Source organism: Lycorma delicatula, chromosome 11, assembly GCF_047948215.1.
Source record: "Lycorma delicatula isolate Av1 chromosome 11, ASM4794821v1, whole genome shotgun sequence".
NCBI classification, from domain to species: Eukaryota; Metazoa; Arthropoda; class Insecta; order Hemiptera; family Fulgoridae; genus Lycorma; species Lycorma delicatula.
In genome coordinates, this window is record NC_134465.1 from 77938341 (window position 1) to 77964948 (window position 26608).

At 30.9% G+C, this 26608-nt stretch overlaps 2 protein-coding genes across 17 annotated transcripts in view; one reads left to right on the forward strand and one right to left on the reverse strand.

The window, feature by feature from the left end:
• Nucleotides 1–26608, forward strand: part of LOC142332121 (putative cytochrome P450 6a14) — a 622045-nt gene that overhangs the window by 317586 nt on the left and 277851 nt on the right. For 14 of the 16 annotated variants that reach the window (XM_075378376.1, XM_075378360.1, XM_075378361.1 and 11 more), the window contains one exon: nucleotides 21183–21230. The exons of the other annotated variants lie outside the window; for them this stretch is intronic. The gene's annotated coding sequence lies outside the window, so the exon portion shown is untranslated. The remainder of the gene's footprint in view (nucleotides 1–21182; nucleotides 21231–26608) is intronic. 16 annotated transcript variants of the gene reach the window in all.
• Mip (Myoinhibiting peptide precursor) overlaps nucleotides 1–26608 on the reverse strand; it is a 439825-nt gene that overhangs the window by 288234 nt on the left and 124983 nt on the right. The window lies entirely within an intron of this gene.

The window sequence follows — 26608 nt, forward strand, 5'->3', positions numbered from 1 at the left end:
ACCAAATCATCAACACGTAGTATCTTTTATTATATTTGTGGAGATTTCAATCTCTTTATCAGGATGGAAAAATCAGGGACGTCCTTTAAACTTTTGAGTGTAAATGAATGCTTTTTAAAAATACATGAATTTATTTTGGTTTTAAAAAAAAATTGAACGTAAATAATAAATCTAAGTATAAATTTTACTTAAATTGTACACGGTATAAAAAGCAAAAAACACGGGCGGCAACTAAATTTTTTAACGAATTGCGCATTGTAACAAACTACGCTATCACTTTGTAGGGTTTGTTACTGGCGTAGATGACATTTTTCTGTTCTGTGAAAACACATCGCATCGTTTGTGAATTGCACTATAGGTGCAATCATGTACTTGTTCTAGGTATGAATAACGAATAAATATATTTTTAAGCAAACAAGCCATGAAAGTAATGAAAATTAACAACTTGTATATGTTATAAATTATTATAAGTTCAGCCACGATTTAAAATAATTTTTTCTCTTATAGCAAGAGAAATTATTTTCTTTTTATTTTCATCAATATTTATTTATTTAGAGCTTGGTCGTATTAAATCATAAAATAAATATGCAACAGGTATCCTTCCCACTCATTAATCTTTCATTCAAACGCGATTTTTTTTTCGTTTTTATTGTATTGGTCATGTATTTTTGGAAAGAGTTTTCTCTTACTTTTATTTTGTTATAAATATATTTTTATTCATGTTCATTTTCTAATTCTCTAATTCTACTTATAAATTATCTCTTATGCTTTTTTTAAAACTTCATTTCTATAAGCGTTTTTTGTAAGAGAAAAATGTAATATTTAAATATTTCGGTCTCCCTTTTTTCATACTTGAACTTATTAAAATTTAATTTTTAAAGAGCAACTAATATTTTTAACCGCTGTACTCGTCACGCGACTAAAGCGCGTTCCGGCCAAGCGCTACAACTCTTTGAGTTGTTTCTGAAGCATACAACTTAATTTAAAATATTTATCACGATATTTAAATATAATGTTTTTTCGTTTCTTTAATTCAATGATTATAACAAACCGCCCTCGCATACCGTATTTTATTCGCGCGAGAGTGGCGGTACTAGCGGCGACGGTCGACACTAACTCCGAATGTAATTTCACAACTTACATACAACAAATTCGGTTGGCAGAACGGTGTAGCCGCGAGGCTTAACGCACCAGGTACCGAGTTGACCAGGCGATCGAGTTCGAGACCAAACCAAACAGAGCTTCTTTTTTACCCTTAAAATATTATTCATTTATTTAATTCTGCCACTCATTTGTGACGTCACAACATATCAGTAATTTATAGCATTTTTGGAGCGGGGGTGCAATATTGCAAAACTTTTTTTTACAAATATTATTGTTTTTTAATCGTTAAAAAATGCGCGTAAGGAAAATATGACCTCAATTAGGTGAAATTTAGATGCTGAAGGTGACCTTTCTGTACAGCCTCACCCGCTTGATCTTTTAAGTTTAAAATTTAACGGCATCAATGCCCCGTACATAAAAAGTAATCTAATCAAATTTGGTCAAAATCGGCCAGCTGTTCTGGAGGTACAAGGCAATTTAAAGGCAAATGCCAAACACACGGTATATATGAACATTAACGTCGATCTGGCCCTTCTTTTTCATTATGTTACAAGAGCTGTTATCGGTCGCATTGTACATGAACATTTAGGTTTCTGAAGGTTTGTGCACGTCGGGAGCCGCACGTCTTAACGGAACGTCACAAAAAAAAAATCCGAATGGAATCTGCTTTGAAATTTTTGATGCGCTACACAGAAAAAGGCGATGAGTTCCTAAATTAAATCGTTACCGGCGATGAAACATGGATTTCGTATTACATGCCAGAGAGAAAATTGCAGTCGAGTGAATGGCGTCATCCTCGATCACCAACCAAACCGACAAAGGTCAAGCCACAGCCATTTGGACGCAAACTGATCGGTCACAGTCTTTTGGGATCGGTTTGGCATACTGCTGATTGATTCCATGCCATGTGGAACGATTATAATTGCAGAAGCCTACTGTGAAACTCTTCCTAAGTTACGGGGCACCATTCAAAATCGGGCTGGCCGACGGCGTCGTCCTGCTGCCCGATAATGCACGTCCACATGTCGCGGGTCCGATACGTGATTTACTGAGAACATTTGGTTGGGAAATTTACGGTCATCCACCATAGAGTTAGGACTTAGATTACTATTTCATTGCGAGAAAAAAGAATTTTTTAAGCGGTAAGCGATTTGCGGGTGATGATGAACTTAAAAATGCTGTTAATCAGTAACTAAATAGACTGGAGGTAGAAGAATATGACGAGGGTGTATTGAAGCTGGTGTATCGCTACGATAAATGTCTCAATTCAACGGCGATTATATAGAGACGCAATCTAAGGTATGTAGTTTAAGAGAGAAAAAAATATTTTTCGTTTTCAGAAAAATTTTGTTACAGTGTCTTTACTTTAGAGATAACCTCTTGTATATTGTTTTACGAGTAAATATAAACTTTTAAAACTCGATTTTTTATTGAAGTAATGCAGACGAAAAATAGAGAGAAAATTATTTTTATGTACCTAATAAACGTTCTTCTTAAAAACAAAAACAGTAATTACTCGGACATTAATTTTCTCGGAATTAAATTTTTGTACAAGTTTTGTTACTAAATCTCCAGCATTTATTAATCATTTAACAAAGCTATTGTTCTACAAACCTAAAAAAAATTCTTTTTCAACACCGAATTTTATATTATCGTAAGATATTTTTTTAAATATTGAAGTTACAGGTCTGGAACCTGCTTTATTCTATTTCCCAGCTCAAATTACACAAGAAACCACCAATTTTAGGCGTTAATTTGGGTACCAAAAATTATAGTAGGGCTTCTTTTATTAGAAGAGCCGAAATCCGGACGAAATCTTTCGCCTTTTCGCGCGCGCGCGCGCGCGTGTGTGTGTGTGTGTGTGTGATTTGATTTTTTTTTTTACTAACTTACGTCGAATCGAATATAATATGTAGAAAGTCGTTTTTTTATTTCTTTTAATACATTACAGCGTTAAAAATCTATCTTGCTATTCATGTTTGTATTCTGCATAATAAAATTTACAATAAAACAATCTCGATTCTTTCATTTTCCTTCTGTCTTCCATTTTCTGTTTATTAGAAAAAGATGTTTATCTAAAGATGAGATTCAGGAATCAGTATAATATTTGATACGTACTCGCATATGATTACATAAAGTTTTTCTAATAAACAAAATACGTTTTACGTTTTGACATATTTAAAAATTACACCCGCGTCAATTTTTATTTCCTTGTACGAAGTAAAGGAAACATTGTGATGGCGAAAAATTTCGGTTTTCAGATTTTAACGGATATATCCATTTTGACCATCCCTGAAATCCATTTTTACTAGTTTCGGCGTGACGTCTGTACGTATGTATCTCGCGTAATTCAAAAAATATCTTTCGGCACGCCGGAAGATGGAGGTAGATTTCACCGGTGCTAAGTAGGGGATAAAAAAGAGAGCCACCTTAAGATTAAGAAAAACGTCAAATTTAATCTATATGTCAATGGTTGGATGTGAAAAAAAGTTTCACATGTTTAGCATACGACAAGCCCATCTTCTTACAATTCCAGCCACATTTTGGTCATCCGTAAGTGTTGGTCATATCAAAAACTGCTTTAGACAAAGGTTTTAGGTAGTGTTTAGTGGATTAACGACCACATTTAACCTATTCAAATCTGTGCCTATTAAGAAATGTATGATGGTTTTTGTCTTCAAAAAACAATTTTGCTGGGTTGCATTTTCAAACCCCCAGAATATATATTTTTTCTAAATATTGTCCCTATCCGAAAAAGAAATATGTTGATTATTTAATGTTTTAATCTTTAAGATATATTTTGGTAACCCTCTAATCTTTATTTTATTAATAAACTGTAATTGTCATTTTATTAAAATAGATCATTTCACTTAAAAAAAGATTTTTTTTTATCATAGATTTCTATTAATTCTGAATTTTCGTTGCACTTTATATTCTTGTTTTTCATAAGTCGCTGTTGTGTTTAATTTTTTTCCATTTATTATAAAATAATATTCTTATCATTGTTAGGCAGATAAAATAATAAGCTACCTATTGTAATGGGTACCATGATTCGACTTCCGGAAAATTTCGACATATCTTTACGTTTCACATCCCCCCAGACACCAAAACCACCGTGTATTCAAAAGTATATATATATAAGTATATATATTTCACTTTCTTGTGGATACGATAACTGCCGTAATTTTGCGCCATTCACTTTCAAATTGATACATAAAATACAACTACCCAAAATCTCGGTCGAGTTTGTAAATGGAAAAATCGGAAAATGAGGGCAAAAATGAGGGGGCTTTTTCAAAAAAAAAAATATCGCTATAACTTTCTTATTAAGTAAAATATCGAACTCGTTTCTACTATTCTTTGGATAAGGACCTAAAACATATGTAAGTAAAGTTTTTTGATATCGCCAATTATTAGCTCAGGGAAATGAAAAAATGGGGTTTCGAAGATAAAAAAATCATACCTCTCTTAATAGGCAGAGTATCAAATCGATTTAAAGTAGTCGTCAGTCCTCTAAACATTACCTAAATTGTTTGAAACAATTTTTTATATGACCAACCCTTATGACAAGGGATGACCAAAATGTTGCTGAAATTGTAAGAAGATGGGGCTTGTCGTATGCTAAACATATGAAACTTTTTTCACATACAACCATTGTCGTATTGAATAAATTTGAAATTTTTCTTAATTTTAAGATGGAAATTTTTTTTATTTCCTACTTAGCACTGGTGAAATCTAGCTCCGCCTTCCGGCGTGCCGAAAGGGATTTTTTTATTATTTTAATTATATTATATTATAAGATTATTTTTATTAAATAGATTAATTTTTACAACTTTTTTTTGAAAAAGAAAAACAGAAAACTGAATGAGGTATTAAAGAAGTTCAATATTTTTTCAGGATTTTATTTCATTTAATGTTATACAAATGGGGTTAAAATATTTAATTTCTCAAAGAATAATGTCTTTAAGATATTAAAATACTACATTTTACAAAATTTCAGGGCGGTGATTTAGAGAAAAAAGTTTGGAAACATTTTTATTAAAAATATTAAAGAAAATTCTGAAAAAAGAAAATGTGATAAAAGGAAACTCATCACCTGTAGAAAAATTAAACTTAGTGCTTTGTAAAAAAATCACGAAGTTTCAACGACATTTCTTTTGTTTGTAAGTTTTAGAAAAATGTTAATTAGCGGTGGTCAAGAGATGGTTATATTGCGGTAGGAGAAGGGTGGAGCAAGGATATTAAAGTTAATGAGATAAGGTTTTGTAATTACACTTAAGTGAAATCACAAACTGATCGAAATGAACAAGTTGATAATCTGTAGCCAAACTAGTCAAAACTGAAAGTTGTTGTTTTGCAACTTGTATATGTAATATACATATATATATATATATGTATATGTATATATATATATATATGTGGTGAAATTTTCTGAACAAGTTGTTTTACTTCAGAAAGTTACAACTACTACAAAATCAATGTTTATGTGAAGCGTCCGTTTCATTCACTGACATTCTCTGTAATGTTGTAGTATATTTAAATTATTTTAAAGAAACGTATCGATTTTATTAACAGCATTAATAAGAAAAGGATTTTGTTTTTTAATCTGTCGGTTCTCTTTTTGAATCTATTTTAATAAGAATGAAAGATTGTTAAAGAATTCATGAATATCGCCGAACAGTAATTTGATGAAACTTTCAAAATGGGTATATTTTGCATCTCGGTTTTAGTTTTTTAGATCGTTAAACGTTTTGAATGTTGTGCCCAGGCGGCTCTAAAAAGTGAAAAAATTCAAAATTAAAAAAACCGTTTGACCGATTTAAGTTTTTGGTATACAAATTAAGTACAGCTAAAGGATTTATTATAAATTTCAAACTTTTGAAATTTTCTCGACTACAAAATTGGAGAGCGAGTGTTTCGAATTTGAAGAACTTCTAGACCGTTTGAGTTTATAGCTATACTCAAATTGGGTTACAGGTGAGGGTTAACCCGGGCGAAGCCGAGTGTGTATATAGTTTATAATAAATTATAATATTTATATTAAAATTGTCGAAATATATGTTTTATCTTCTGAATAAGAATGTTTTTAATCGTTTTCACGTCTGGTTTGATGCAGTTCTCTATTATTTTCTATTTTATGATAATTTATTTTTAAATACAAAAATACATTCTCGTCGAGAGTCCGCATTATGGATGCGGCTAAATAACTTGGGGACTACTCTGAAGAACTATAAAGAGCAACAAAAGCAGTACAGAAGCGTGCAAAGAATAGTGTTGAAGATAGCGGGCTCAATTTTGAACAAGAAATTATGGTCAAGAAATAAATAAATCTTCATGAAAACTCTCTAGGGAAAATAATGACTTTAGAACAACAATAGGAACAAAGAATCGGAACGTTAAAATTAAATGTTTAGCTTTTGCCGACGATTTAGCGGTCTTTGCAGAATCAGAAGAAAAAGCGACCGACCAAATTAATTAATTTAAAAAAATAACTGAAAAAGTAGGTTTGCAGATTTCATTCTGAAAGACAGAAATGATGATAAGATAAAATGATGGTAAATATCCCAAAAATACAATAAAAATAAAATATCTTGAGAAATAATAAGTAGAAAAACCGACCGGATAAACTAGCGATTGAAACGGAAAAAACGAATACAACGACTAAATTTTAACGCGAAAAAATATTTTCAATAAAAAAACCTTTCTGTAAACGCAAATTTAAAACATTATCATTCATATTATAATATAAGGCCAGTCGTCATATACGGTATGGACATCACGAATCTAACTGGAATGGAAACTACTCAAAATAGAAAGAAGAATTTCAAGAAGGATCTACGGTCCATGAAACTCAAGAAGGCTACGGTTGAGCTCGAACAGAGAGATTTCTGATAAAATTAAAAACGTAAAAATAATAATGACAAAAAGACAACTAAAATTCTACCTACACACGGTCCGAATAAACCAATCAACGCTTACCAAATAGATTTGCGATAAATTTGGAGCAAAAAGGGCGAAAGAGATTTTAAACAAATGAAAAAAAAAATTTCAATATTTTAGAAAAATCTATATTCTTTCGGAAGATTTTTCGACTAAAAATTTCTGTAGCTGAAAAGAAAAATTCTACGGAGGAGAATTGACGAAAAAAGAAGAACTAAAGAGATCGAATGGTGAAAGAACTTCTAAAAGAAAAAGAAAGAAACGAGGTGATATACCTTTCAGGCCTTTCCGCGAAGAAAAATAAAGTTAAATTCGGTTGAATTTATCCTCTAGATCATTAAAAAAATTAAATTGAAATTTTCATTTTTATTCGACAAATATAAGAGACAACTCTTATCTTAAAAATATGAGAAAGAGTAAGAGACAAGTCTTATCTTGTTTTGTCATGCAAGCATCACTTCGTTCTCCATGGTAAAATGGTAGCGTCTTACCTTTTATCCAGAAGGTTACAGTTCAAATTCCGATCAGACATGGTTTTTTTTATTTACTACAAAATTCATATTCCCGTATACAAACTTTGGAATTTATGTAATGAATTAATTATTATAAAAAAGAAATAAAAAAAAAAAAAATTAATATAAGATTTTGCGTTGTAATATTACTATATAAATATTAATTATATGAAAATTATATAAATAAAAAAGCCTGTCTAGAAAACTAAAAAATAAACCTTTTAAATATACTGTAATCCTGTTACGGATTGCTGGATAAACCCGCTTGATTATTACATTACGCAGAAATGTCGCTCACTACAATTGTTATTATACAATAAAAATCACAGCCCATTTAACCGAAGTCGGATTGTGCTAGAGAAAGGTCAGTTGGTTTTATATGTGATTAACCTCATTTACTTAAAAGAAATTATTTTCTTTATTTGCTAGGAAAATATGTAAAGTGTAAACAAATAAATTATTCCTTGATTTGATTTAATTTTAATTTGCATAAATATACGTTATTTGCTTTAACAAGAACATTAAACAGGATAACTTTGTGTGTAAATCACGTACTTGCTTTTTGTTTATATTTGATTAAAATATCTGTAACTACGAAATGAAATTACTTATGTGATTTCTTATAACCTTCTTAATCTAATTTTCCCCGGTTTAACTAACTCTCTTCATCTTTAGCACTTTAATAAAACAACCTTTAGATTTTAACTTTCTTATTTTTATTTTTAATTTCAGGGTAATTTATGTTTAAATAACTTCAAAGCGTAGAAAAATTTTTATTTCTTATTAATAACGTATTTCGATTACAGGAAGGGATTTTCAGAACGTGCTTCGTGACTTATTTCTACTAAATCTTGTTCGTTTTAGCGTTAAAAAATAGTATATTAGGACTGATAGAGTCATACATTTCTGAGTGGACGTTTTAAAGTAATAATTCTAGTTAGTATTTCTATTTTACCTACCGGGTAGTAGTGAACGCATCTTCCCAAATCAGCTGATTTGGAAGTCGAGAGTTCCAACGTTCAAGTCCTAATAAAGGCAGTTACTTTTATACGTATTTGAATACTAGATCGTGGATACCGGTGTTCTTTGGTGGTCGGGTTTCAATTAACCGCACATCTCAACAACGGTCGAACTGAGACTGCACTACATTTCATTTACTACACTTCATTTACACATACAAGTCAAAACTGTAATTCCTGAAGGCTAAACAGGAGAAAAAAGAAAAGTATTTCTCTTATGTCAACCCCTGTATCCGTTGTTATTCAGATTCTGCTTGAATTTAGGTCTACTGCTTTTTATTCTTTAAAGATTTTCTTGTGTTTTGACGATATGAAAGTACAGTACAAAGATGATCGATTAATTGTAAAGAGTAAGATTAACAAAATTTATAAAGGTTTATCGTCTTTCAATTTAGGAAAAAATATTGTCGTTATGCATTAAGAAAGATATTTAAAGTTAAATTTTTCCACGAGCTTGATCAGTGTCAAATACGTAGAGAAGAATAAGTTATGGAGTTAGGCTTTTTTTTTAGCGGCTGCTTAGTTAGAATATTTCTTGAATAACATCTAAGAAAAAAGACAATTTTTGGCTTAGTGAATCAGGTAATTTTTCCTAATAGTCCAATCAATAGGGATTTTTTTGCTAAGAATTTATTAGAGTTTAAGGAAGTACATGGGGTTGTAGATTAGGGAAAGTTTATATACGACTTGCAACTTGTTTATATGCGACTTACATGTTTAAAACTTGTTTATATGCTACTGTACAAAAGTTTCACTAAATGGACAAAATGGCGGCCGTTCAAAGGTGGTGAAATTATCAAATTTGTAAGCCGAGATAAACTTCCTAGGCGGAAAATGTCTAAATAAACGTTGTAGACATTTGCAGTACCTATAATTTAAGCCCTTAAACGTTGAATTTCGTTAATTAGTTACTGCAAAAAGCCGAAATATTGTTAAAAATGGCCGTTTTTTGTAAAGCCAATATTTATTGTCAAAAATATCGATTTTACTATTTTTACGTTAGCTCCTGAAATTAAAAATTCAACGAGTGGTTACACAAGTAAATTAGTTTACTCGTTGCTGAGATATTGTCATTTATTTATAAAGACTCTTCGGCAACTGTAATTATTTAGCTTTTAGGGACTTTTTTGGGTCCATTTCAAGTTCAATCTATTCTTCAAGACTTCTACTTTCAATTAGTGAAAAGTTTTAAATAAAAATTAATGTAAAACTTGTTTAAACGAAATCGAAAAAATAAGCCTGGAAAACCGTTGTAAGGATCACCAACGTGTATAAAAGGTTTCCGCTCCGCAACATTACTTTCAAAAAACCGCAGACTCTCATTAGGATGACGCATCCAAGAAAACAAACAGTGTATGTGAATTAACATACGCTAAAAAATTACCTTAAATTTAATGTAAAGTAAAATTTATGAATGTACACAATAGTTTATGTATATAAATTTATGAACTTATATAACAGTAATAATAATTAGAACCAATAACATATTAATTGGACCGGATATTATATAAATCAACAAACAGTATTTATAACTAGTATTCTGTCTGTGTTTACACAGGCAGAATTATAATTATGGAGCGCATACATATTCATGAGTTGCAACATATTACAATGGCGGAAACATTAATATAGAAACAAACATACATATTAATACATTTTTTACCGAATTAAAAAAATGTCTTTCTCATTACATAATTTTAAAAATATGAAAAAGTAAATAAAAATTTTAAGAAAAATGCAAATTTGAGTGATCTTCTGTTCATTATTTACAAGATGCTTGTGTTTTTGAAAATTATAATAATAATAATTAAATAAAATCGTAACTTCAATTAATTGCATATCAAATCATAAAAGTTATAATTTATAGAAATGAATTTTATTATTTAGGAAAGTACGCGATTAATAATTTCTTCCTCCCCTCTCTTACACTCTCACTAGTACAAAAAATGAAATGTCTAAAAAAAATTTACACATTTAATCGCATCTTAGGTGAATTATAAGAAAAAACAAAATTGGATTTTGAAAATCGATCCACAGGTTTAGGAGTTAAAAACATTAACAAATTATTATATCCGTAAAAAAACTTTTTTATGTAATTTCTATTCGGTAAAATATCACTAACTTTTATTATTTTTGTTTTATTGAAGGTTAAAATAATATTGTAATAAAATAGAAATAAAAATAAATAAAATTTTCATAAATTAAAATTAAAAACGATTGAAAAATAATAAAAAGTGAAACCCAAAGAAAAATAAGATGCCGTTACAATAATATTTTATGGATTTTTCATTAAATTTGACGATAGATGTTTACATTTATGGGTTGTATATTATTAAAAGTTTTACCGTAAAAACCAAACAAATCAATAAACGTTGTGAAATCGTTATCGCGTTTTTTTTTAGTTTTTTTTTTTATAAACTCTCCACAACATGCTTGTTTTAATTTCTAATTAATAACAATGTCAACTTTAATTTTGGTGTAGTCTAGCACTGATAACAAATATTTAAGATATCACTTGTTTAATAATAAAAAAACATTTTAATTTCATAAATAAAAAAATAAAATAAAAAATTGGCTTCCGACGCCGATTATTCGAATGCATCGGCATTAAGCGATTCAAAAAATAAACTCTTTCAAAAATCTAAGATACTATTCAAATAATCTTTCAAAATACTATTCAAAAATTTTTGTTTTTACGAGATTTTTACTTTCCCGTCTAGATAGCTCTATAGCACGGCTATCTACCTTTAAAAAGGAAAATTTTATAATTCGGTTTTCCCTGGATCTTTACGTTTTGATCCCAAAAAACCGGATGGAAATTTTACAGATGTTAATATTCGTATATAAGTATGTGTGTTCGATGTAGACCACTAGATGACCTATATCTCCTGAACTACTGGACCGATTTTCACCAAACTTGTTCAGATTACTTCTGTTCAACGAGTCATTTATTCAAATAAATTCTCGACTTAAAATGTCAACGGGGTGAGGCTGTAGAACAGCATTACCCTCAGTATATCGAGATTTCCCCTAATTAAGGTCATATTTTTCCTAGGCGTAATTGCTAAATTTAAAAAATAGCATCGCATCCACACCCCAAAAAATGATCTAACTATCATTATGTTGTGATGTCACAGGTGAGCGGTACAATTATATAAATGAATAATATTTAAAGTTTAAAAAAAGTAACTTGGTCTGGTTGAGCGTGAAACTTGATCGCCCGGTCGACTCGGTACCTGGTGCGTCAAGCGTCGCGGCAAAGCAAAATTTGTTCTATGCAAGTTTCGAAATTACGTTACTTTAGTTAATGCCGACCGTCTCCGTTAGTACCGCCACACCCGTGCAAATTAAATATGGTATCCCTGTTCAAACGTATCATAGTTTTCACAGGTCGTGGTCTCAGCAGTATAAAAGAGGCTTAAGAGATTGCAGAAAGTCGGTTTAGTTTCGAATGCGAAACTAAAGTCTAGTGCCTTTAAATTTTTTAAAAATTTCATTGAAAATAATAACGATTGAGATTTCGTTTTTTTTTTATTGTGTACTCAAATAGTCTAACAGATTTTTTTTTATTAGATTCTTATGTAAACTTGAGTCGTTCCATGTTTACTTTTTCTTCGAAGGTTGTACAGTCTGGTTCTTGTGATCAGACCATTTTTTTTCTTTTTTAATCCTTTGAGATCGTAATCTTCTCAGTTCATCTGAAATCCCTATAGCTTTTATATAGTATGTGTGATTTCTGCTATAAATTTGTGAGTTTTAAAGCGGGTGTTAATTTTATCTTTGTTCTTTTCATCTGCAATCTCTAGTCCGATTTCTTTCTAGATCTTTTTGAATTTCTTGGATCCATTTTTTTCTTTACAAAATTTCGCAGTCGTTTAAAACTTTTTTCTGGTAGTGAAAGGATGTGAAAAAGTATGACGTTCTTTTCTTTTTCATTCTGCTGGTTATTGGGTTGATCTCTCGGTAGACGGTTTTATCGGGGTGAAGTCTCCAGAATCCTTGGACCTGGTATTTTTTATTAATGCAATAAATCAAAAATACCAGGATAGCTTTTATGATATAATAAAAATTTATTAAGCATTTATTGCACTATCCTTATCGTAACTTAAAAGAATTACTTAGCAGAAATAATAACAATTTGTTTTAATATACAGAGCATCTACTGTCAAATTAATTTTAAATTGAGTACAATATTGTGTAAATAGTGAATGAGTACATTTTGAACAATTATTGTAAGTTTATAAAGCTTTTTTTTTTATTATTTATAATCGATTTTTTATTTATTTTTTAATAGTTTTATTTGTTAGTCGCATCAACAATTAAAGTCATTAGCGACTTATCAGTGTAATGTAACTGTACCGGTAAATTTGTAGTCTTCAAAAAACTCAGGTCGACTACTCCTGAGACGTGTGGTTAATTGAATTCCAACCACCAAAGAACACCGGTATCCACGATCTAGTATTCATATCCTAATAAAAGTACTACTACTGCCTTTATTAGGATTTGAACCTGAGAACTACGACTTCGAAATCAGCTGATTTACAATGACGAGTTTACCAGTAAGTTGGTTTACTGGTAACCATCGGGTTATAATTGATTTCAGAGATATTTTCCATTAAAGAGATGATTTTTTTTTTTTTTTTTTAAATTACAGTACAATATTTTTCTGCACGCTTTTAGATCTGTTTTATTTTTAATGAAAGGTAAATTTTAAAATTTTCCTTCATTTATAATCGACGTTATTTACTGATTTTCTCATTTTGAATTCTTTAGAATTAGAATTAAATTCTAATTTGTTTACCGGCAATTTAACGAAGGTATTCTACGATAAACTTAATATGACACCTATGTTTTGTACTTTAGAATAATTTCCTCAAAAAATGTAGTTTTGGGATCTGTTTTATTCTATTATTCAGGTCAGAAATAATATTCCATACAAGTTCGAAGAATTTCAGTACGATTTCATTTTATTCTTGTAGCAGAAATGAGACCGAAATTTAATGTAAAGCGTAACTCGAAAACGAAGCGTTTACCGTACTCACGATTATATGAACTTTTTTCTTTAGAACGTGGCCTGAAACTCTTCGTGGGACAACTTGTATAAAATTTTATTTAAATTTGAAAATTATATTGTGGTTTTATTCTTTATTTATCAACACTGATTTTCATTACACAGTTGGCCTGTTATAAAAAAAAAATCTATTGAAGTTAAACAGTGATTGATAGCGAAATTCAAAATGTTTACAAAAATTAAGTAACGATTAATCATATTTATCACACCCACAAACATTATATATATATATAATTTATTTAAAATAATACAACTCCAAAATTTTACAAACAATTCAGTTATATAACCGACGGAGGGACGTTAATTTTGTTTTATCTTGATTGATATTCGATGTATTTGCATAAATTCGATTATTAATATAGAATCCTTCGGTAAAATATCAAAGGTTGTAAGGTTTACGGTGAAGTGATAGCATCTCTGCCTTTAAATCAATACGTCTTTTAGTTCTAATCCCCGTCACTTTTTGAATTATTTTAAAGGCGAAATAAAATTCATTTCTTATCCTCAAAATAATTTAAAAAAAAAAAAAAAAAAAAAAACGGGTACAGTAATTGAACGTAGGTCTGATAATTGCCAAGCGACCGGGTTGGTCTAGTGGTGAACGCGTCTTCTCAAATCAGCTGATTTGGAAGTCGAGAGTTCAAGCGTTCAAGTCGTAGTAAAGGCAGTTACTTTTATACGGATTTGAATACTAGATCGTGGATACCTCGATCGTGGTGTTCTTTAGTGGTTGGGTTTCAATTAACCACACATCTCAGAAATGATCGAACTGAGACAGTACAAGACTACCCTTCATTTACATTCATCCTCCGAAGTAATACTGAACGGTAATTACCGGAGGCTAAACAGGAAAAAGAAAGGTCTGATAATTGCCGGCCTTCGTGGCCAGAGTGGTAGCGTCTCGGCCTTTCATCTGGAGATTCCGGGTTTGAATCCCGGTCAGGCATGCCATTTTCACACACGCTACAAATCACAAATCATTCATCTCATCCTCTGAAGCAATACCTAACGGTGGTCCCGGAGGTTAAACAAAAAATTTCGAAATCGAGAGTTCTAAAGTTCAAATCCTAGTATAGGCAGTTACTTTTATACGCATTCGAATACTACATCGTGGGTACCGGTGTTCGTCGGTGGTAGGTTTTCAATTAATTAATCACACAACGCAGTAACGGTCGAAATGATACTGTACAAGACTACACTTCATTTATATTAATACATATCATCCTCTGAAGGAAAACCTTACGACTGTTGCGAAGGCGAAACAAAAAAGAAGAGGTCTGATAATAATTGCAAAAGAATAAATAATACGAAAATTTAAGTTTTTCTTTAATTCTGGTACTCTAGTCGCACCAATACAAGACTATACCGGTTTAGTTTGTGTAGCAGATCGGTATTCTCCATTTTATAACCGGTATAGTTTGTAACGGAAAATCAATTATTCTTCATTTTCTATTGTAAATTCGATACCGTTTATATCTTTTGGACAGTTATGCTATCCGTGATAACGACTGATGGTGATGAAATTTTATCCACAGCTATCCGGTTGTGATATTATTGTGACGCTTGGAGCTAATAATATTGCGAAGCTTCTAGTAATGGAAAGCGAGAGAATAAGAAATAGAGAGAAAATGAAAAACGTAAATTTAACAAACAGAGAAAAAAACATCAAGAATCAACAATAAAGGGGAACAGTGGAAAGTATTTGCAGAGTAGAGCAGAAGGTTCGGACAATAAAATGTTTATTTATTATTCGCGATTGAAAAAATACACTTATATAAAAACGTATATATAAGTATACGTAAAAGTACGCTTATATCCCACGTCAAATCGGTATTAGTTGCACGCACGGTATGGTATTATTAGTATCGACTAAATAAAATTTTAAAAATTAAAAAGATGAGGTAGTGATTACATTTAAAATTATATAGTAAAATCGTTGATAAAATATCAAAATAATCAACTTTGTTTAACTTTTAAACTTATTATTAACTTTAAATACAAAATAACCATACATAATTAAAAAAAAAAAAAAATTGAATATAAAAATACTGTGAAACACTTAAAAGATTCCGTTGTACAATACAAAACAAACGACATGACCTATTGTAAAGCGTCGTTGTTTTGTTTCAAGATAACTCTTGCCCGTACTCGACTATAACAGCTCAAGCGCTGCTTCAAAAAAAGATTTGGCTGGGAAAGTTTTCAAGCATCCAACACTAACATTTGTTGGATGTTTTCATTGTTTTCATTTGTTTTCTAAACTAAAAGCATTGTTTTAAGGAAACTAATCATATTTAAAGTAATAATGAGATAAAAGAAAAATGTAAATGAATGAAATACCAGAGGTTATCTCTAAAGTAAAGACCGTTTCGTTGTAAAAAAGTTTATTCTGAAAACTTTATATTTTTTATTTCTGTTATATACCTTATACTACTTTATGTAATGGCCATATGAATTAATAATACATTTATCGTAGCGATACACCAACTTCAATTTACCCTCGTCGTATTCTTCTACCGCTAGTCCATTTAGCCACTGATTAACAATGGTAATCAGAAGGAGCTAAGTCCGGACCATATGGTGTGTGATCGTAAATTTCCCATCCAAATGTTCTCAGTAAATCACGTGTCGGACCCTCAACATGGATTATCGTGCAGCAGGATGACGCCTTCCGTCAGCCGCCCACGTCGCCGATTTTGAAAGGCGCGCCGTAACTAACCTAGAGTTTCGCAGTAGGCTTATGTATTTATAGTCGTTCCATGCGGCGTGAAGTCGATCAGTATTATGCCAAACCGATCCCAAAAGATTGTGGCCATCAGTTTGCGTCCAAGTGGCTGTGGTTTGACCTTTGTCGTTCTGGTTGGTAATTGAGGATGACGCCATTCACTTGTCTGCCGTTTTCTCTCTGGCGTGTAATACGAAATCTACGTTTCATCGCCGGTAACGATTGAATTAAAGAACTCATCGCCTTTTTTCTGTCTATTGCATCAAAAATTCCAAAGCAGTTCCCGTTCGGATTTTTTTGTGACGTTCCGTTAAGACGTGCGGCACCGAACGTACACAAACCTTTATGAAGCCTAAACGATCATGAACAATGCGACCGATAACAGTTCTTGAAACATCAAGAAAAAGAAGGGCCGATCGGAAATCGTTGAGCGACAATCTTTTCTGATTTCATCATCTACGCGTTTCAACAAAACCTCGGTGATTATCAAGAGCCTCCCCGAACGTTCTTAATTGTGTACATTAATTCTGTTATTTCTAAACCTTCTATACCATTTTCGGACGTTTCTTTCATTCATTACATTATCACCGTACACGGCAACCAAACTGCCTATGAATTTCAGCCGGCTTAACGTTTTGATGTTTTAAAAAAGAACGTATGACTTCACGTATTTCACAGTAGCCGACAACATCGATTTTTCTATTCATTTTATATCATAATAACTCACAAATAATCAAAGATACTTCACCGCGACAACTTACAGACAACAATGCAGTGTGTACATTACTAGCGTGGCCATGACCGACATGAGGAGAAAGATTTTTCAGCGATCTTTTCTTTAGAGATATCCCTCGTAGTAAATGGTATATTTTTTATAACGATAGATTACAAAAATTAGTGATGTAAAATAATGTTTGAATTATAATAATAGTAATGTAACGGATAGATTTTGCGTTAAATTGACGATTTCGTGATGGTCACGTCACTGTTATCGGCCAATCTCTAACCTTTAATAAAATTATCTAACCTCCAGTTTTAAATAGTGACTCTAAAGATATACCCCTAGCACAGTAAAATATTTAAATTATAGAAACAAATAAGTTAACAGAAGAAATGCAAACTTTATAAACCGTGTGTAAAATTATATTTTTAAATAAAGCTTTTACGAGTTCAGCTCGTGACTGACGAAATGGGAAACGAGAGTGAATCGGGAAAAATCGAACCGTGTGACATTTACGATGAGAAGGGTTAATCTTCCTCGGGTCCACCTGAATGGCGTCTACATCCCTCATACGGATCGGGAGTGGTATCTTGGCCTACACTTTGATTGCCGCCTGACGTGGAAGGGCTACACGGTATAAAAGACGAAACAGCTTAACATCGATTATAGGAAACGAAACCGGTTGCCGAGTAAGAACTCACAGTTATCGTTACCTAATAAACTGTTGATCTACAGAATTATCTTTAAATCTACGAGAATGTACCTACGACGAGTAACAGCAATAGGTCCCGGGTCCGGCTTCACATTTATCATACGCTACAAATTTCAATTTCGTGTTCCCAAGAAAAAGCTTCGAAGCTTAAACGGTAATAATAATCCAAGAAAAAAGTTAGTGTCATCAGTGCCTCATATACAGAAATCATCGTGCCAAATTTCACTTAAATCGATCTATCAAATTTAGAGATAAAGCAAAATATTGCCCATCTTACACAGAAATACGACCCTACAGAATTTTGTTCAATGCTAGTTTGAAATTGCGACATAAACAATCCACAAGGATATGGTATACAGTTACGTCTGACTCATGAGATATCCTTGAATGAACCTAGTGTGTTGTGATCTATACACAAACGGCAAATAATAATCTCCTCTCGACGGTTATTCTTACATGAGGAACTTCACGACGTATAGTATTCTTAACAGGATGAAGTTTATCGTTGACAATAGCATTCTATTGATTTTTCCAGTCATCACAGATCACACTCTTCAGAAAAGCAACACGGTTAGTGAAAGGAGACTGGAAACAAGGCTCTTTTGCCGCACTATCAGCGCGCTGAAATTTCAATACGGAGCTGTGGATCTAGCAGAACTCACATTTATATTACGCAGAGTTCCGATATAATATATCGTATGTCATAGACAACAGGGTGTTTGGAGTACATATTTCTAATCGAAGACGCTCGTGGAATCTGAACAGTCAAAATTTTCGGTTAATTATATTTAAACCCGTATTAATAGAATACAGTTCTGCGACGAAAACACTGGCGATACCGGGAAGGCCAAACATGTATGTTTTATTACGAGCCACGAAAGCATAACCGACAGAATTAACGTTTTTAGAGCCTTCCATTTAAAATGTAGCGTCAGGATTTCCGGTTTTTATAAAATTATAATATTTTTCTCGTTATATAATCGAATTTGTGTTCTTATGATACCGACAAAGACTAAAGCAGTAATTATCGAGAGCACTAATTAAGAACCTTGGATCTTAACAAGTAGAGGTCTATTTGCGTCATTTCTCTATGTACCTTTTCATATTTCTATCAATAAATGTTCTCTTTTATAATTTTCTTGTATTTTTTCTGTGTATTAAGATTTTTATACGTCTATTGGTATTTTTTTTTTTTAAATAAGTATTATAAGTAAAAACAAAAAAATTAATTAAAAATATTATTGAAGATTAAAATAAAATAAATGAAAAAAATTATTGAAAACTACTTTAGAGAATAGTTTAAGAAGACAAAGTGTAAGGAGAAAGTGATTTGAGTTAATGATTTTACGGCAAGATTGAAGAACCAACAATCTTGGAACAAGAGCGATTGCAAACGACAGTAGTGTAAGAAACCTACCGCTTTGTATAATACCCGCATGCTTATAATGAAGTTGCGGGTGGTAGTTTGGTTTTAATTTAGGATAAGTTACTCTTTAAAAAACTAAACTTAGGGATTTTATTAATAGGTAACATCGATCAAAAACTTCTGTTAAATCTTTTGATCTTAACATTTCATACCGTCTAAAATTGAACCTTATAATATCAAAAACATTTACACACGTTATGTTTTAACATGTTGATGTCAGCCGCTAGACGTATAAAGCAAAACTTTTGACACGACTTCAACTCAGATATTATACTGGTCTTAACTTATCCGTTCATACGAGTAGATAAAATTACCGAAGCCCCTTTATACGTAAATATATATGTTACTCCGTTTAACGTTTATTATACACTGTAATACCAGTACAAGAAATCTTTGTTAAAAATTACAAAAAAATTATTTATTTTAATTTTTTCCCTTGATGTACTTTGCGAAAGACTTGTTGTCAATTATTAGAAAAAGAACGAAATACTAAACTTAAACCTGACTGCCTCCTAAAGAATAAAGAAAAAAAATTGACGTGGACATCACATGACTTCCTTTTACGTCTATTAAATTACATATACACAGTTTTTTTTTAAAATGGAAAGCTCATGAAGATAAATACTAGGCGTATAAATACGAGGCGTAGAAAGGTCATCGCATATACCATATTGAACCGGTTTAAGAATCGTTCAGATTTCTCCAAGTCCAGCACATATAGGCGTTTCAGTCACCGGACATCTTCACTGTTGTCTAGGAGATCAACGGCTAGAAAGTTCACATGAATACCTAACCGCTGTCTACATTTTGAACCGAATCGTTTGACCCCTTTATGAACATAAGGTAATTCAAGGTAGTTGTGTATTTCTACGTTCCGTACGAACCACGATACCTTTGTAATGGATTTCGCAGACTTATTCCGGAAACGTTGTTTAATCTCAACGTTACTTTCGCTCGTCGTACCGCGTATCATTACGCCACACGCCCAAATCGGTTTTACAATCGCCACCGCGCGTAAAATTTTACTCAGAGAGTAGAATAATTTTATACATAATTTTTTTTTGAAATAGTAGTGTTCATTTTAATTTCTCCTCCTAAGTAAAATACCGAAGAGAAGTCCTTGAAAAGAATCCGACAACTTTTTTCCGACTTTTTTTAATATTAAGTTAAAATTTTTACGTGTAAAATAAATTATATTAAATTTTAATGTAAATTGGAAAAGGATAAATTATGTATATATTTTATAATTTTACAGGAAGTTTTTGACATCTAATTTATTATTTTTATGTAATGCACCCATCGGTCGATATAATGCAAGTAATTGTTTATCTTTCATACTTGATACTGAAAAATCGATTAACTTTCAACTCTGTTAATATTTCTTTAATAAAGTTTAAAATTTTAATATATTTAATATTTTATATGACAAATGACGCGGTAATTTATTATTCAAATTTACATAATTTATCATTCGGTAAGTTATTTTAAAATATTTACCGCAGTTTTGTATTTAACTTTTTAACATAGATAAACTTTTAAATATATAAATTGTAGTTTACTTAATAAAAGAAATAACCAGATTTTTAGTTTTAATTGCATTAAAGAACAAAATTATCGTAAAAAAAATTGTGTCAAATTTTTGCAATTGTAAGTAATCCAAGAATTAAATACCCTTTGGATACGTAAATTAAAGCGTATATAAACTTTAATAAACCCAGCGTATAAAAATCGCACAAAAAATTTTATATTAATAATAATGTAACGTTTAACAAATTTTAATTAATAGAAGTAGGATATAATTTTTTTAAAAAGATAAAGATATCGTTTTTTATTCCTCTAATACTTAAATTTCAATCAAATATTTTTCCAATTTTATATACAAATTGTGTGATTTTGTGGATTTTTTCATATTATCATATTATTGTTCAATTTTTATTTTTTTTATTTTTTAGTTTCAAAAGTTGTCTAAAGGAAAGTTAAGACACTGGAATCATATACAGGTATGAGAATCTCTAAATTTTATTTTTCATATTGAAAGTTTGTAAAGTTATTTAAGGGTTGCCAAACTTTGTTAGCATTATTTATATATATTTGTTGTACTGTACTCGTAGTTACACACGCGCGCACACACACACAACACACTATATCACTATATATATATATATATATATATATATAGAGAGAGAGAGAGAGAGAGTGTGAGTACGATGGGTGGGTGGGTGTAAGTAGGAGGACAGATAATGAATGGAAGATAATAGATAAAACGTAAACATTGCGCAACTTAATGTTACTACTGAAATTACAATTTACTTTATAAAGAGGAAATGCATAAGAGATAAATACCTGTCATAAACAGATTTTATACTATTATCAACATTATTTTGTGTGTAATATCGATCATACGAAAAGAGACAGAATGAGACACAAAGAGAAATCGCGTTAATGTGTAAAGATAGAAGTTTAGTTAAAGAAAGACAAAGGGAAAATTGTCCTTTAAAAGAGATTGGAGGCAAAGGATAAAGGATTACTTGAAATTCAGTCCAGGTAGAGAATATTGAAGAGATGCACGTAAAACTACTGGAGATACTTCCGTTTATTTTCAACATGTAATGTTCATTTTGTGCATATTTAAATCGGTGAAGAGTTTTTATTGCGTTGTATTTAGTTACTACTACGGAATTCACTTAAATATTATGTAAACAAAAAACGTTTAGCTTAAGAGAAACTTAAGATAAAATAAAGTAAGAAAGAAAATAAATTGGATATATTTAAAGAAGTGTAAGAAAGAACAAAAATAGTATAAAAATTAAGTGCTAGGTTATTGTCGATTACGAACTCTGATATTGTAATCCAAGCTTTTTTTACTTACTTTTTTTACCTTATCTATGTCCTGAAAAAAGTTAAGATATTTTTATTTATTTTTAAACAGTTTCAATTAAAGGATTAAATTCTTAATTCGTTCTATATTAAGTTTTTATTTTTATCTACGTTTACTCTTTCCTATTCTTAATTAAATAAAGACTATAACCGTGAATAATTATTTTGAGTGATCATTTTATGAATTTTCATTCATTTCTTTCTACCAGATACTTAATTTCCATTCTTCCTTGTACGTAGGAGCTACTTCAATGAACGTATATCTATCTCTTTTTTATTATTGGTCGGAGCGGTGAGTGGGGGACAACACAAAAATTTCAGGTGAGACCGACAATAGACATTTGATGAATCATTTTAAAAACCTCGATTACACGAGAAAAATTATGCAATTAAAACTAAATTCTGATCACCCGATCCAAAATGGCGGCCAACAATGTGTTTGTTTCAGATAGCTAAAATTACGGTTGTACGCTCCCATTAATTTTTTTCGTTATTTGAGATATCCCGATCCTCCGATAAGATAGGCTTATCAGTAAGCCCTAAATTGGAGTATTCGATCTTCTGGGAGAGGGGGGGTCTGGAGCGGCTCCAAAATGTTAAATGGAACGTATGGTCGTGTGGTAACTTTTTTAAAGGTTTTTACGAGACAAGCAAAATATTTTAATTCTGATTATTTAAACCAAAATTGTGACCGCAGTGTCATTACTCTTAATTAAATTTTTTTTAAATTAATTATTAAAACTTTTCAAATACTTTTTTTAATTAAATAACTGTCTTGATTATAAAAATATTTATATATAAATAAATAAATATACATAAATTTCAACATCCTACAGCTAATCGTTTTTGAGTTATGCGAGATACATACGTACGTACAGTCGTCACGCCGAAACTAATGAAAATGGATTTAGGGATGGTCAAAATAGATATTTCCGTTGAAATCTGAAAACTGAAATTTTTCGCGATGGCAATACTTCCTTTACTTTGTACAAGGAAATAAAAAGGAGAACGAGCAGTTTTTGACAGTTTGAAGGTTTTACTTTTTTTAAAGTGGTAACGTAAAATTGAGCTGTATTATGATGAAAGTACTCACTAGATTATTTAAAATTCTAAATTATTAAGTACAACTGATTTAGGGAATTTCAGTCCCTCCCAATAATATTGGAAGGGTATTATTATTTTAACAGTCTTGTCTCGTACCTCAAAACCCCGTTGACCAAAAAAGTTGGAAAGTAATAATATCGGGAACTGTTTTTTTTAAATCCGTTTAAAGAATTTTAAAATTAATTATGAATGATTATAATCATTTTATTAGTTTTTAAAGTTGTGACTGTTACAATATTTATCGAGCTGACTGAAAAATTTTAGCCAGATCTTTTGTTATAAGTTTTAATTATAATCTTTTTTTATTCAATTATACTCTAAATGTTGTATAATTTTAACGGGAAAAATATTATTTGTTTAAGGGAAAATCTACAGAAACCCAATCATTTTAAAAAGATTTTCAATTTTTTTCTTATTTATATTTGTAATGTATCATAATTTTTAAGGTAAAAACATTTTTAGGGTTATTTGATCAAAAGGAAATTATTTCGTGAAAATTTTACTCTTTTTAGCAAATGTACTGTAAATACAAAGGCAGAAATGCTGTCACCCCGCTACAGCGGTTGAAATTATGAAAATAAGATGAATGAAAAGTATTATAATAAATATAACTCCGAAGCCTTGAAAGCTTACTTAATTTCTCATGTGCAGCCTCCAGGGATGACCGTTCAGGTATTACTTCAAAGGATGAATGAGGATGATTTATACGAGTGTAAATGAAGTGTAGTCTTGTACAGTCTCAGTTCGACCGTTTCTGAGACGTTTGGTTAATTGAAACCCGACCGCCAAAGAACACCGGTATCCACGATCTAGTATTCAAATCCGTATAAAAGTAACTGACTTTACTAAGACTTGAACGCTGGAACTTTTGACTTCCAAATCGGCTGATTTAGGAAGACGCGTTCACCACTAGACCGACCCGGTGGTAATCCTTGAAAGCTGATATGCGGGAATCGTACGCAAAAATTATTTACATTAGGTTAGAAAATACATTCAGTAAAGTATATTAATATTAATTTGATAACGGTAACAAAAAAAAACCCCAGTTATTTATCATTTGTAATCCTAAATATATTATTATGTTAAAATATTATTTTTTATACGAGGAGATGTTTTTAGTTATATCAACACAAATTTTTTATCGTTCATTCAAACTTCATTTCTCTCAAGTACGCGGAACTCCGTCACGCGCAATACTCTTGCTAGGTTATTGATCTTTTCTAGGAATCAAACCTTGGACCAGATAATTTAATCGGTATATTGACAAATAAACCAGATAGCTTACCGATAGTTTTGTATTACTGTTACTTATAAATACAAGATTTTTTTTTAAATTTATTTTTATTATTTTTTTTTTTTTAATTACTAAAAAGGATTACTGAATAAATGAGGTAATTTATATTATTATTTTGAGAAAGGATGGAAACGGAAAATTTCCTTCGTTAATATCGCAAATCTTTCTCTCTCTTTAAGACACTTAATTCTAGCGCTGTAAATATTATTTTAAGCCCTTTATTACTTACTACAAACAGAGACAAAATTAACTTTCTTCTTATCATAACCTTGTAAAATTATTTAATAAACACTTGCTATTGCTAGAATCTCACTAAATTTTCATTTATTTTTGTTTCTCCTTTAGAATTTCTTATATCTCTTTTAAAAATGAGTCTATAATCCGTCGGCTTATTTTATATATTGTTCGTGTGTACATGCACGCATGAGGTACTATTTTACTGTTCATTTACGGTAAAATTGGTGTATTTTCCTTTCTAAAACTTTGCGCTCTTTCATTTTTAATAAAATTATTTCAAAAGCTTTCCGATGAGTGACGGTAAGGAAAAGGTTTTTTCTCAATCATCGATCAAATGTAAAGTGTAGAGAAAAGTGGAACGCATTGAAATACAAGATTAAATTTACTACAGTAAAAGATTTATGAAGAAAAACCGGTAAAAAAACCAATACAACACATTTTCGCTACCAAATTTTGAATATAAAATCACTATACGATTTTTCTCTTTAGAGAAGGTAAAAAAAAGGTAATACACGTTTTCGAACTGTACTATGTTACCGTATTTGAATATTGATTTTACGTTTCCAAATCCTTTTGTCAAATTAAATTACTTTAACCTTCTAATAACAACAAAAAACAGAGTATTTAGTATACCTCTTACATATATTTAATTTTACCTAGTTATATACTTTCATCAGTTGGAGTAGATAAGATACTGGTTTTTTGTATTAACCGGTTGAAGTTGAATTTCTTGACAAAGGAATGTCAATTTTTCTTTTACTATTAAATTACCACATTTTTATCATCTTCAAAATTCTGTATAAAAATATGTTCAAGATTGTAGTAATAAAAATATCTTAGAGAATCTCGCACCTTCAGATAAACTTTTAAAATTTATTAATTAATATATTTTAATTGTATTAAAATTTGTATGATAATTTAAATTCTTATACTAGAAAAAATAATACATTAATAAAAAAAAAAAGATGTAAAGTAGTAGGCGATATTATCGCCAAGTGTCAGGACACTTGGCGAATATTTTTTATTACGCGGTTAGCCTATCCGAGCGACTCCCGGGATAAAGAAATACAGTTCTACTTCACAACAACGGCCTTTTTGAAGAGTGAATATGCGGGTCCTTTCCTCCCCTTTAAAAATGTGAATTCGGATATCTCTATAATTTTGTGTCGACTGTCTCGAAACCCACCTCGAACGACTTTTCCGTAATTCTTCTTAATGGAATACACAGAGCCGATACAATCGCTACAGATTTCAGCGGTGTCCCAGATTTTATGCGTTTATCCTTGCGAATAAATTTATTAATGCGGTTTTTTCAAAGCGTCAGTCGAAATTTCCACCGGTCTTCCGCTACGAATAATTTTCAGTAATTTAAAATCAGTGATTTGCAGTAATTTAGGTTATCAGGGATAACGGTATGAATATTCTCAAATTTCACCGCTTTAATTAAAATTAGTCGTATTGATTCTAGTATTCTGAATCATTTTCTTCTGCTACGCTTTTCTCATTTTAATAAAAATCTCCAAATCTATACGGAATATCCACGATAATGCATGTTGTTGCTAAGATGATTGTATTATTGTAATAAAAGTATGATTTTTTGGAGTTTTAAAAGTATTTTTTAATTTATTTAATCGTTAATCGTTTTACTTTTCCGTCTAGCGCTATATTTATAGAAGGAAAAGTATTGTAATCGGTCCTATTTGGGCATATGCGGTTTCACCGGATCTTTACGTTTTGACACCTAAGGAACCCAAAAAACCGGATGGAAATTTTCCGGATGTTCGTATGTACGTGTATATGTTCGGTGTTAGATATCGCACCCTAAATCACCTTATATCTCCAGAACTATTGAACCGATTTTGACCA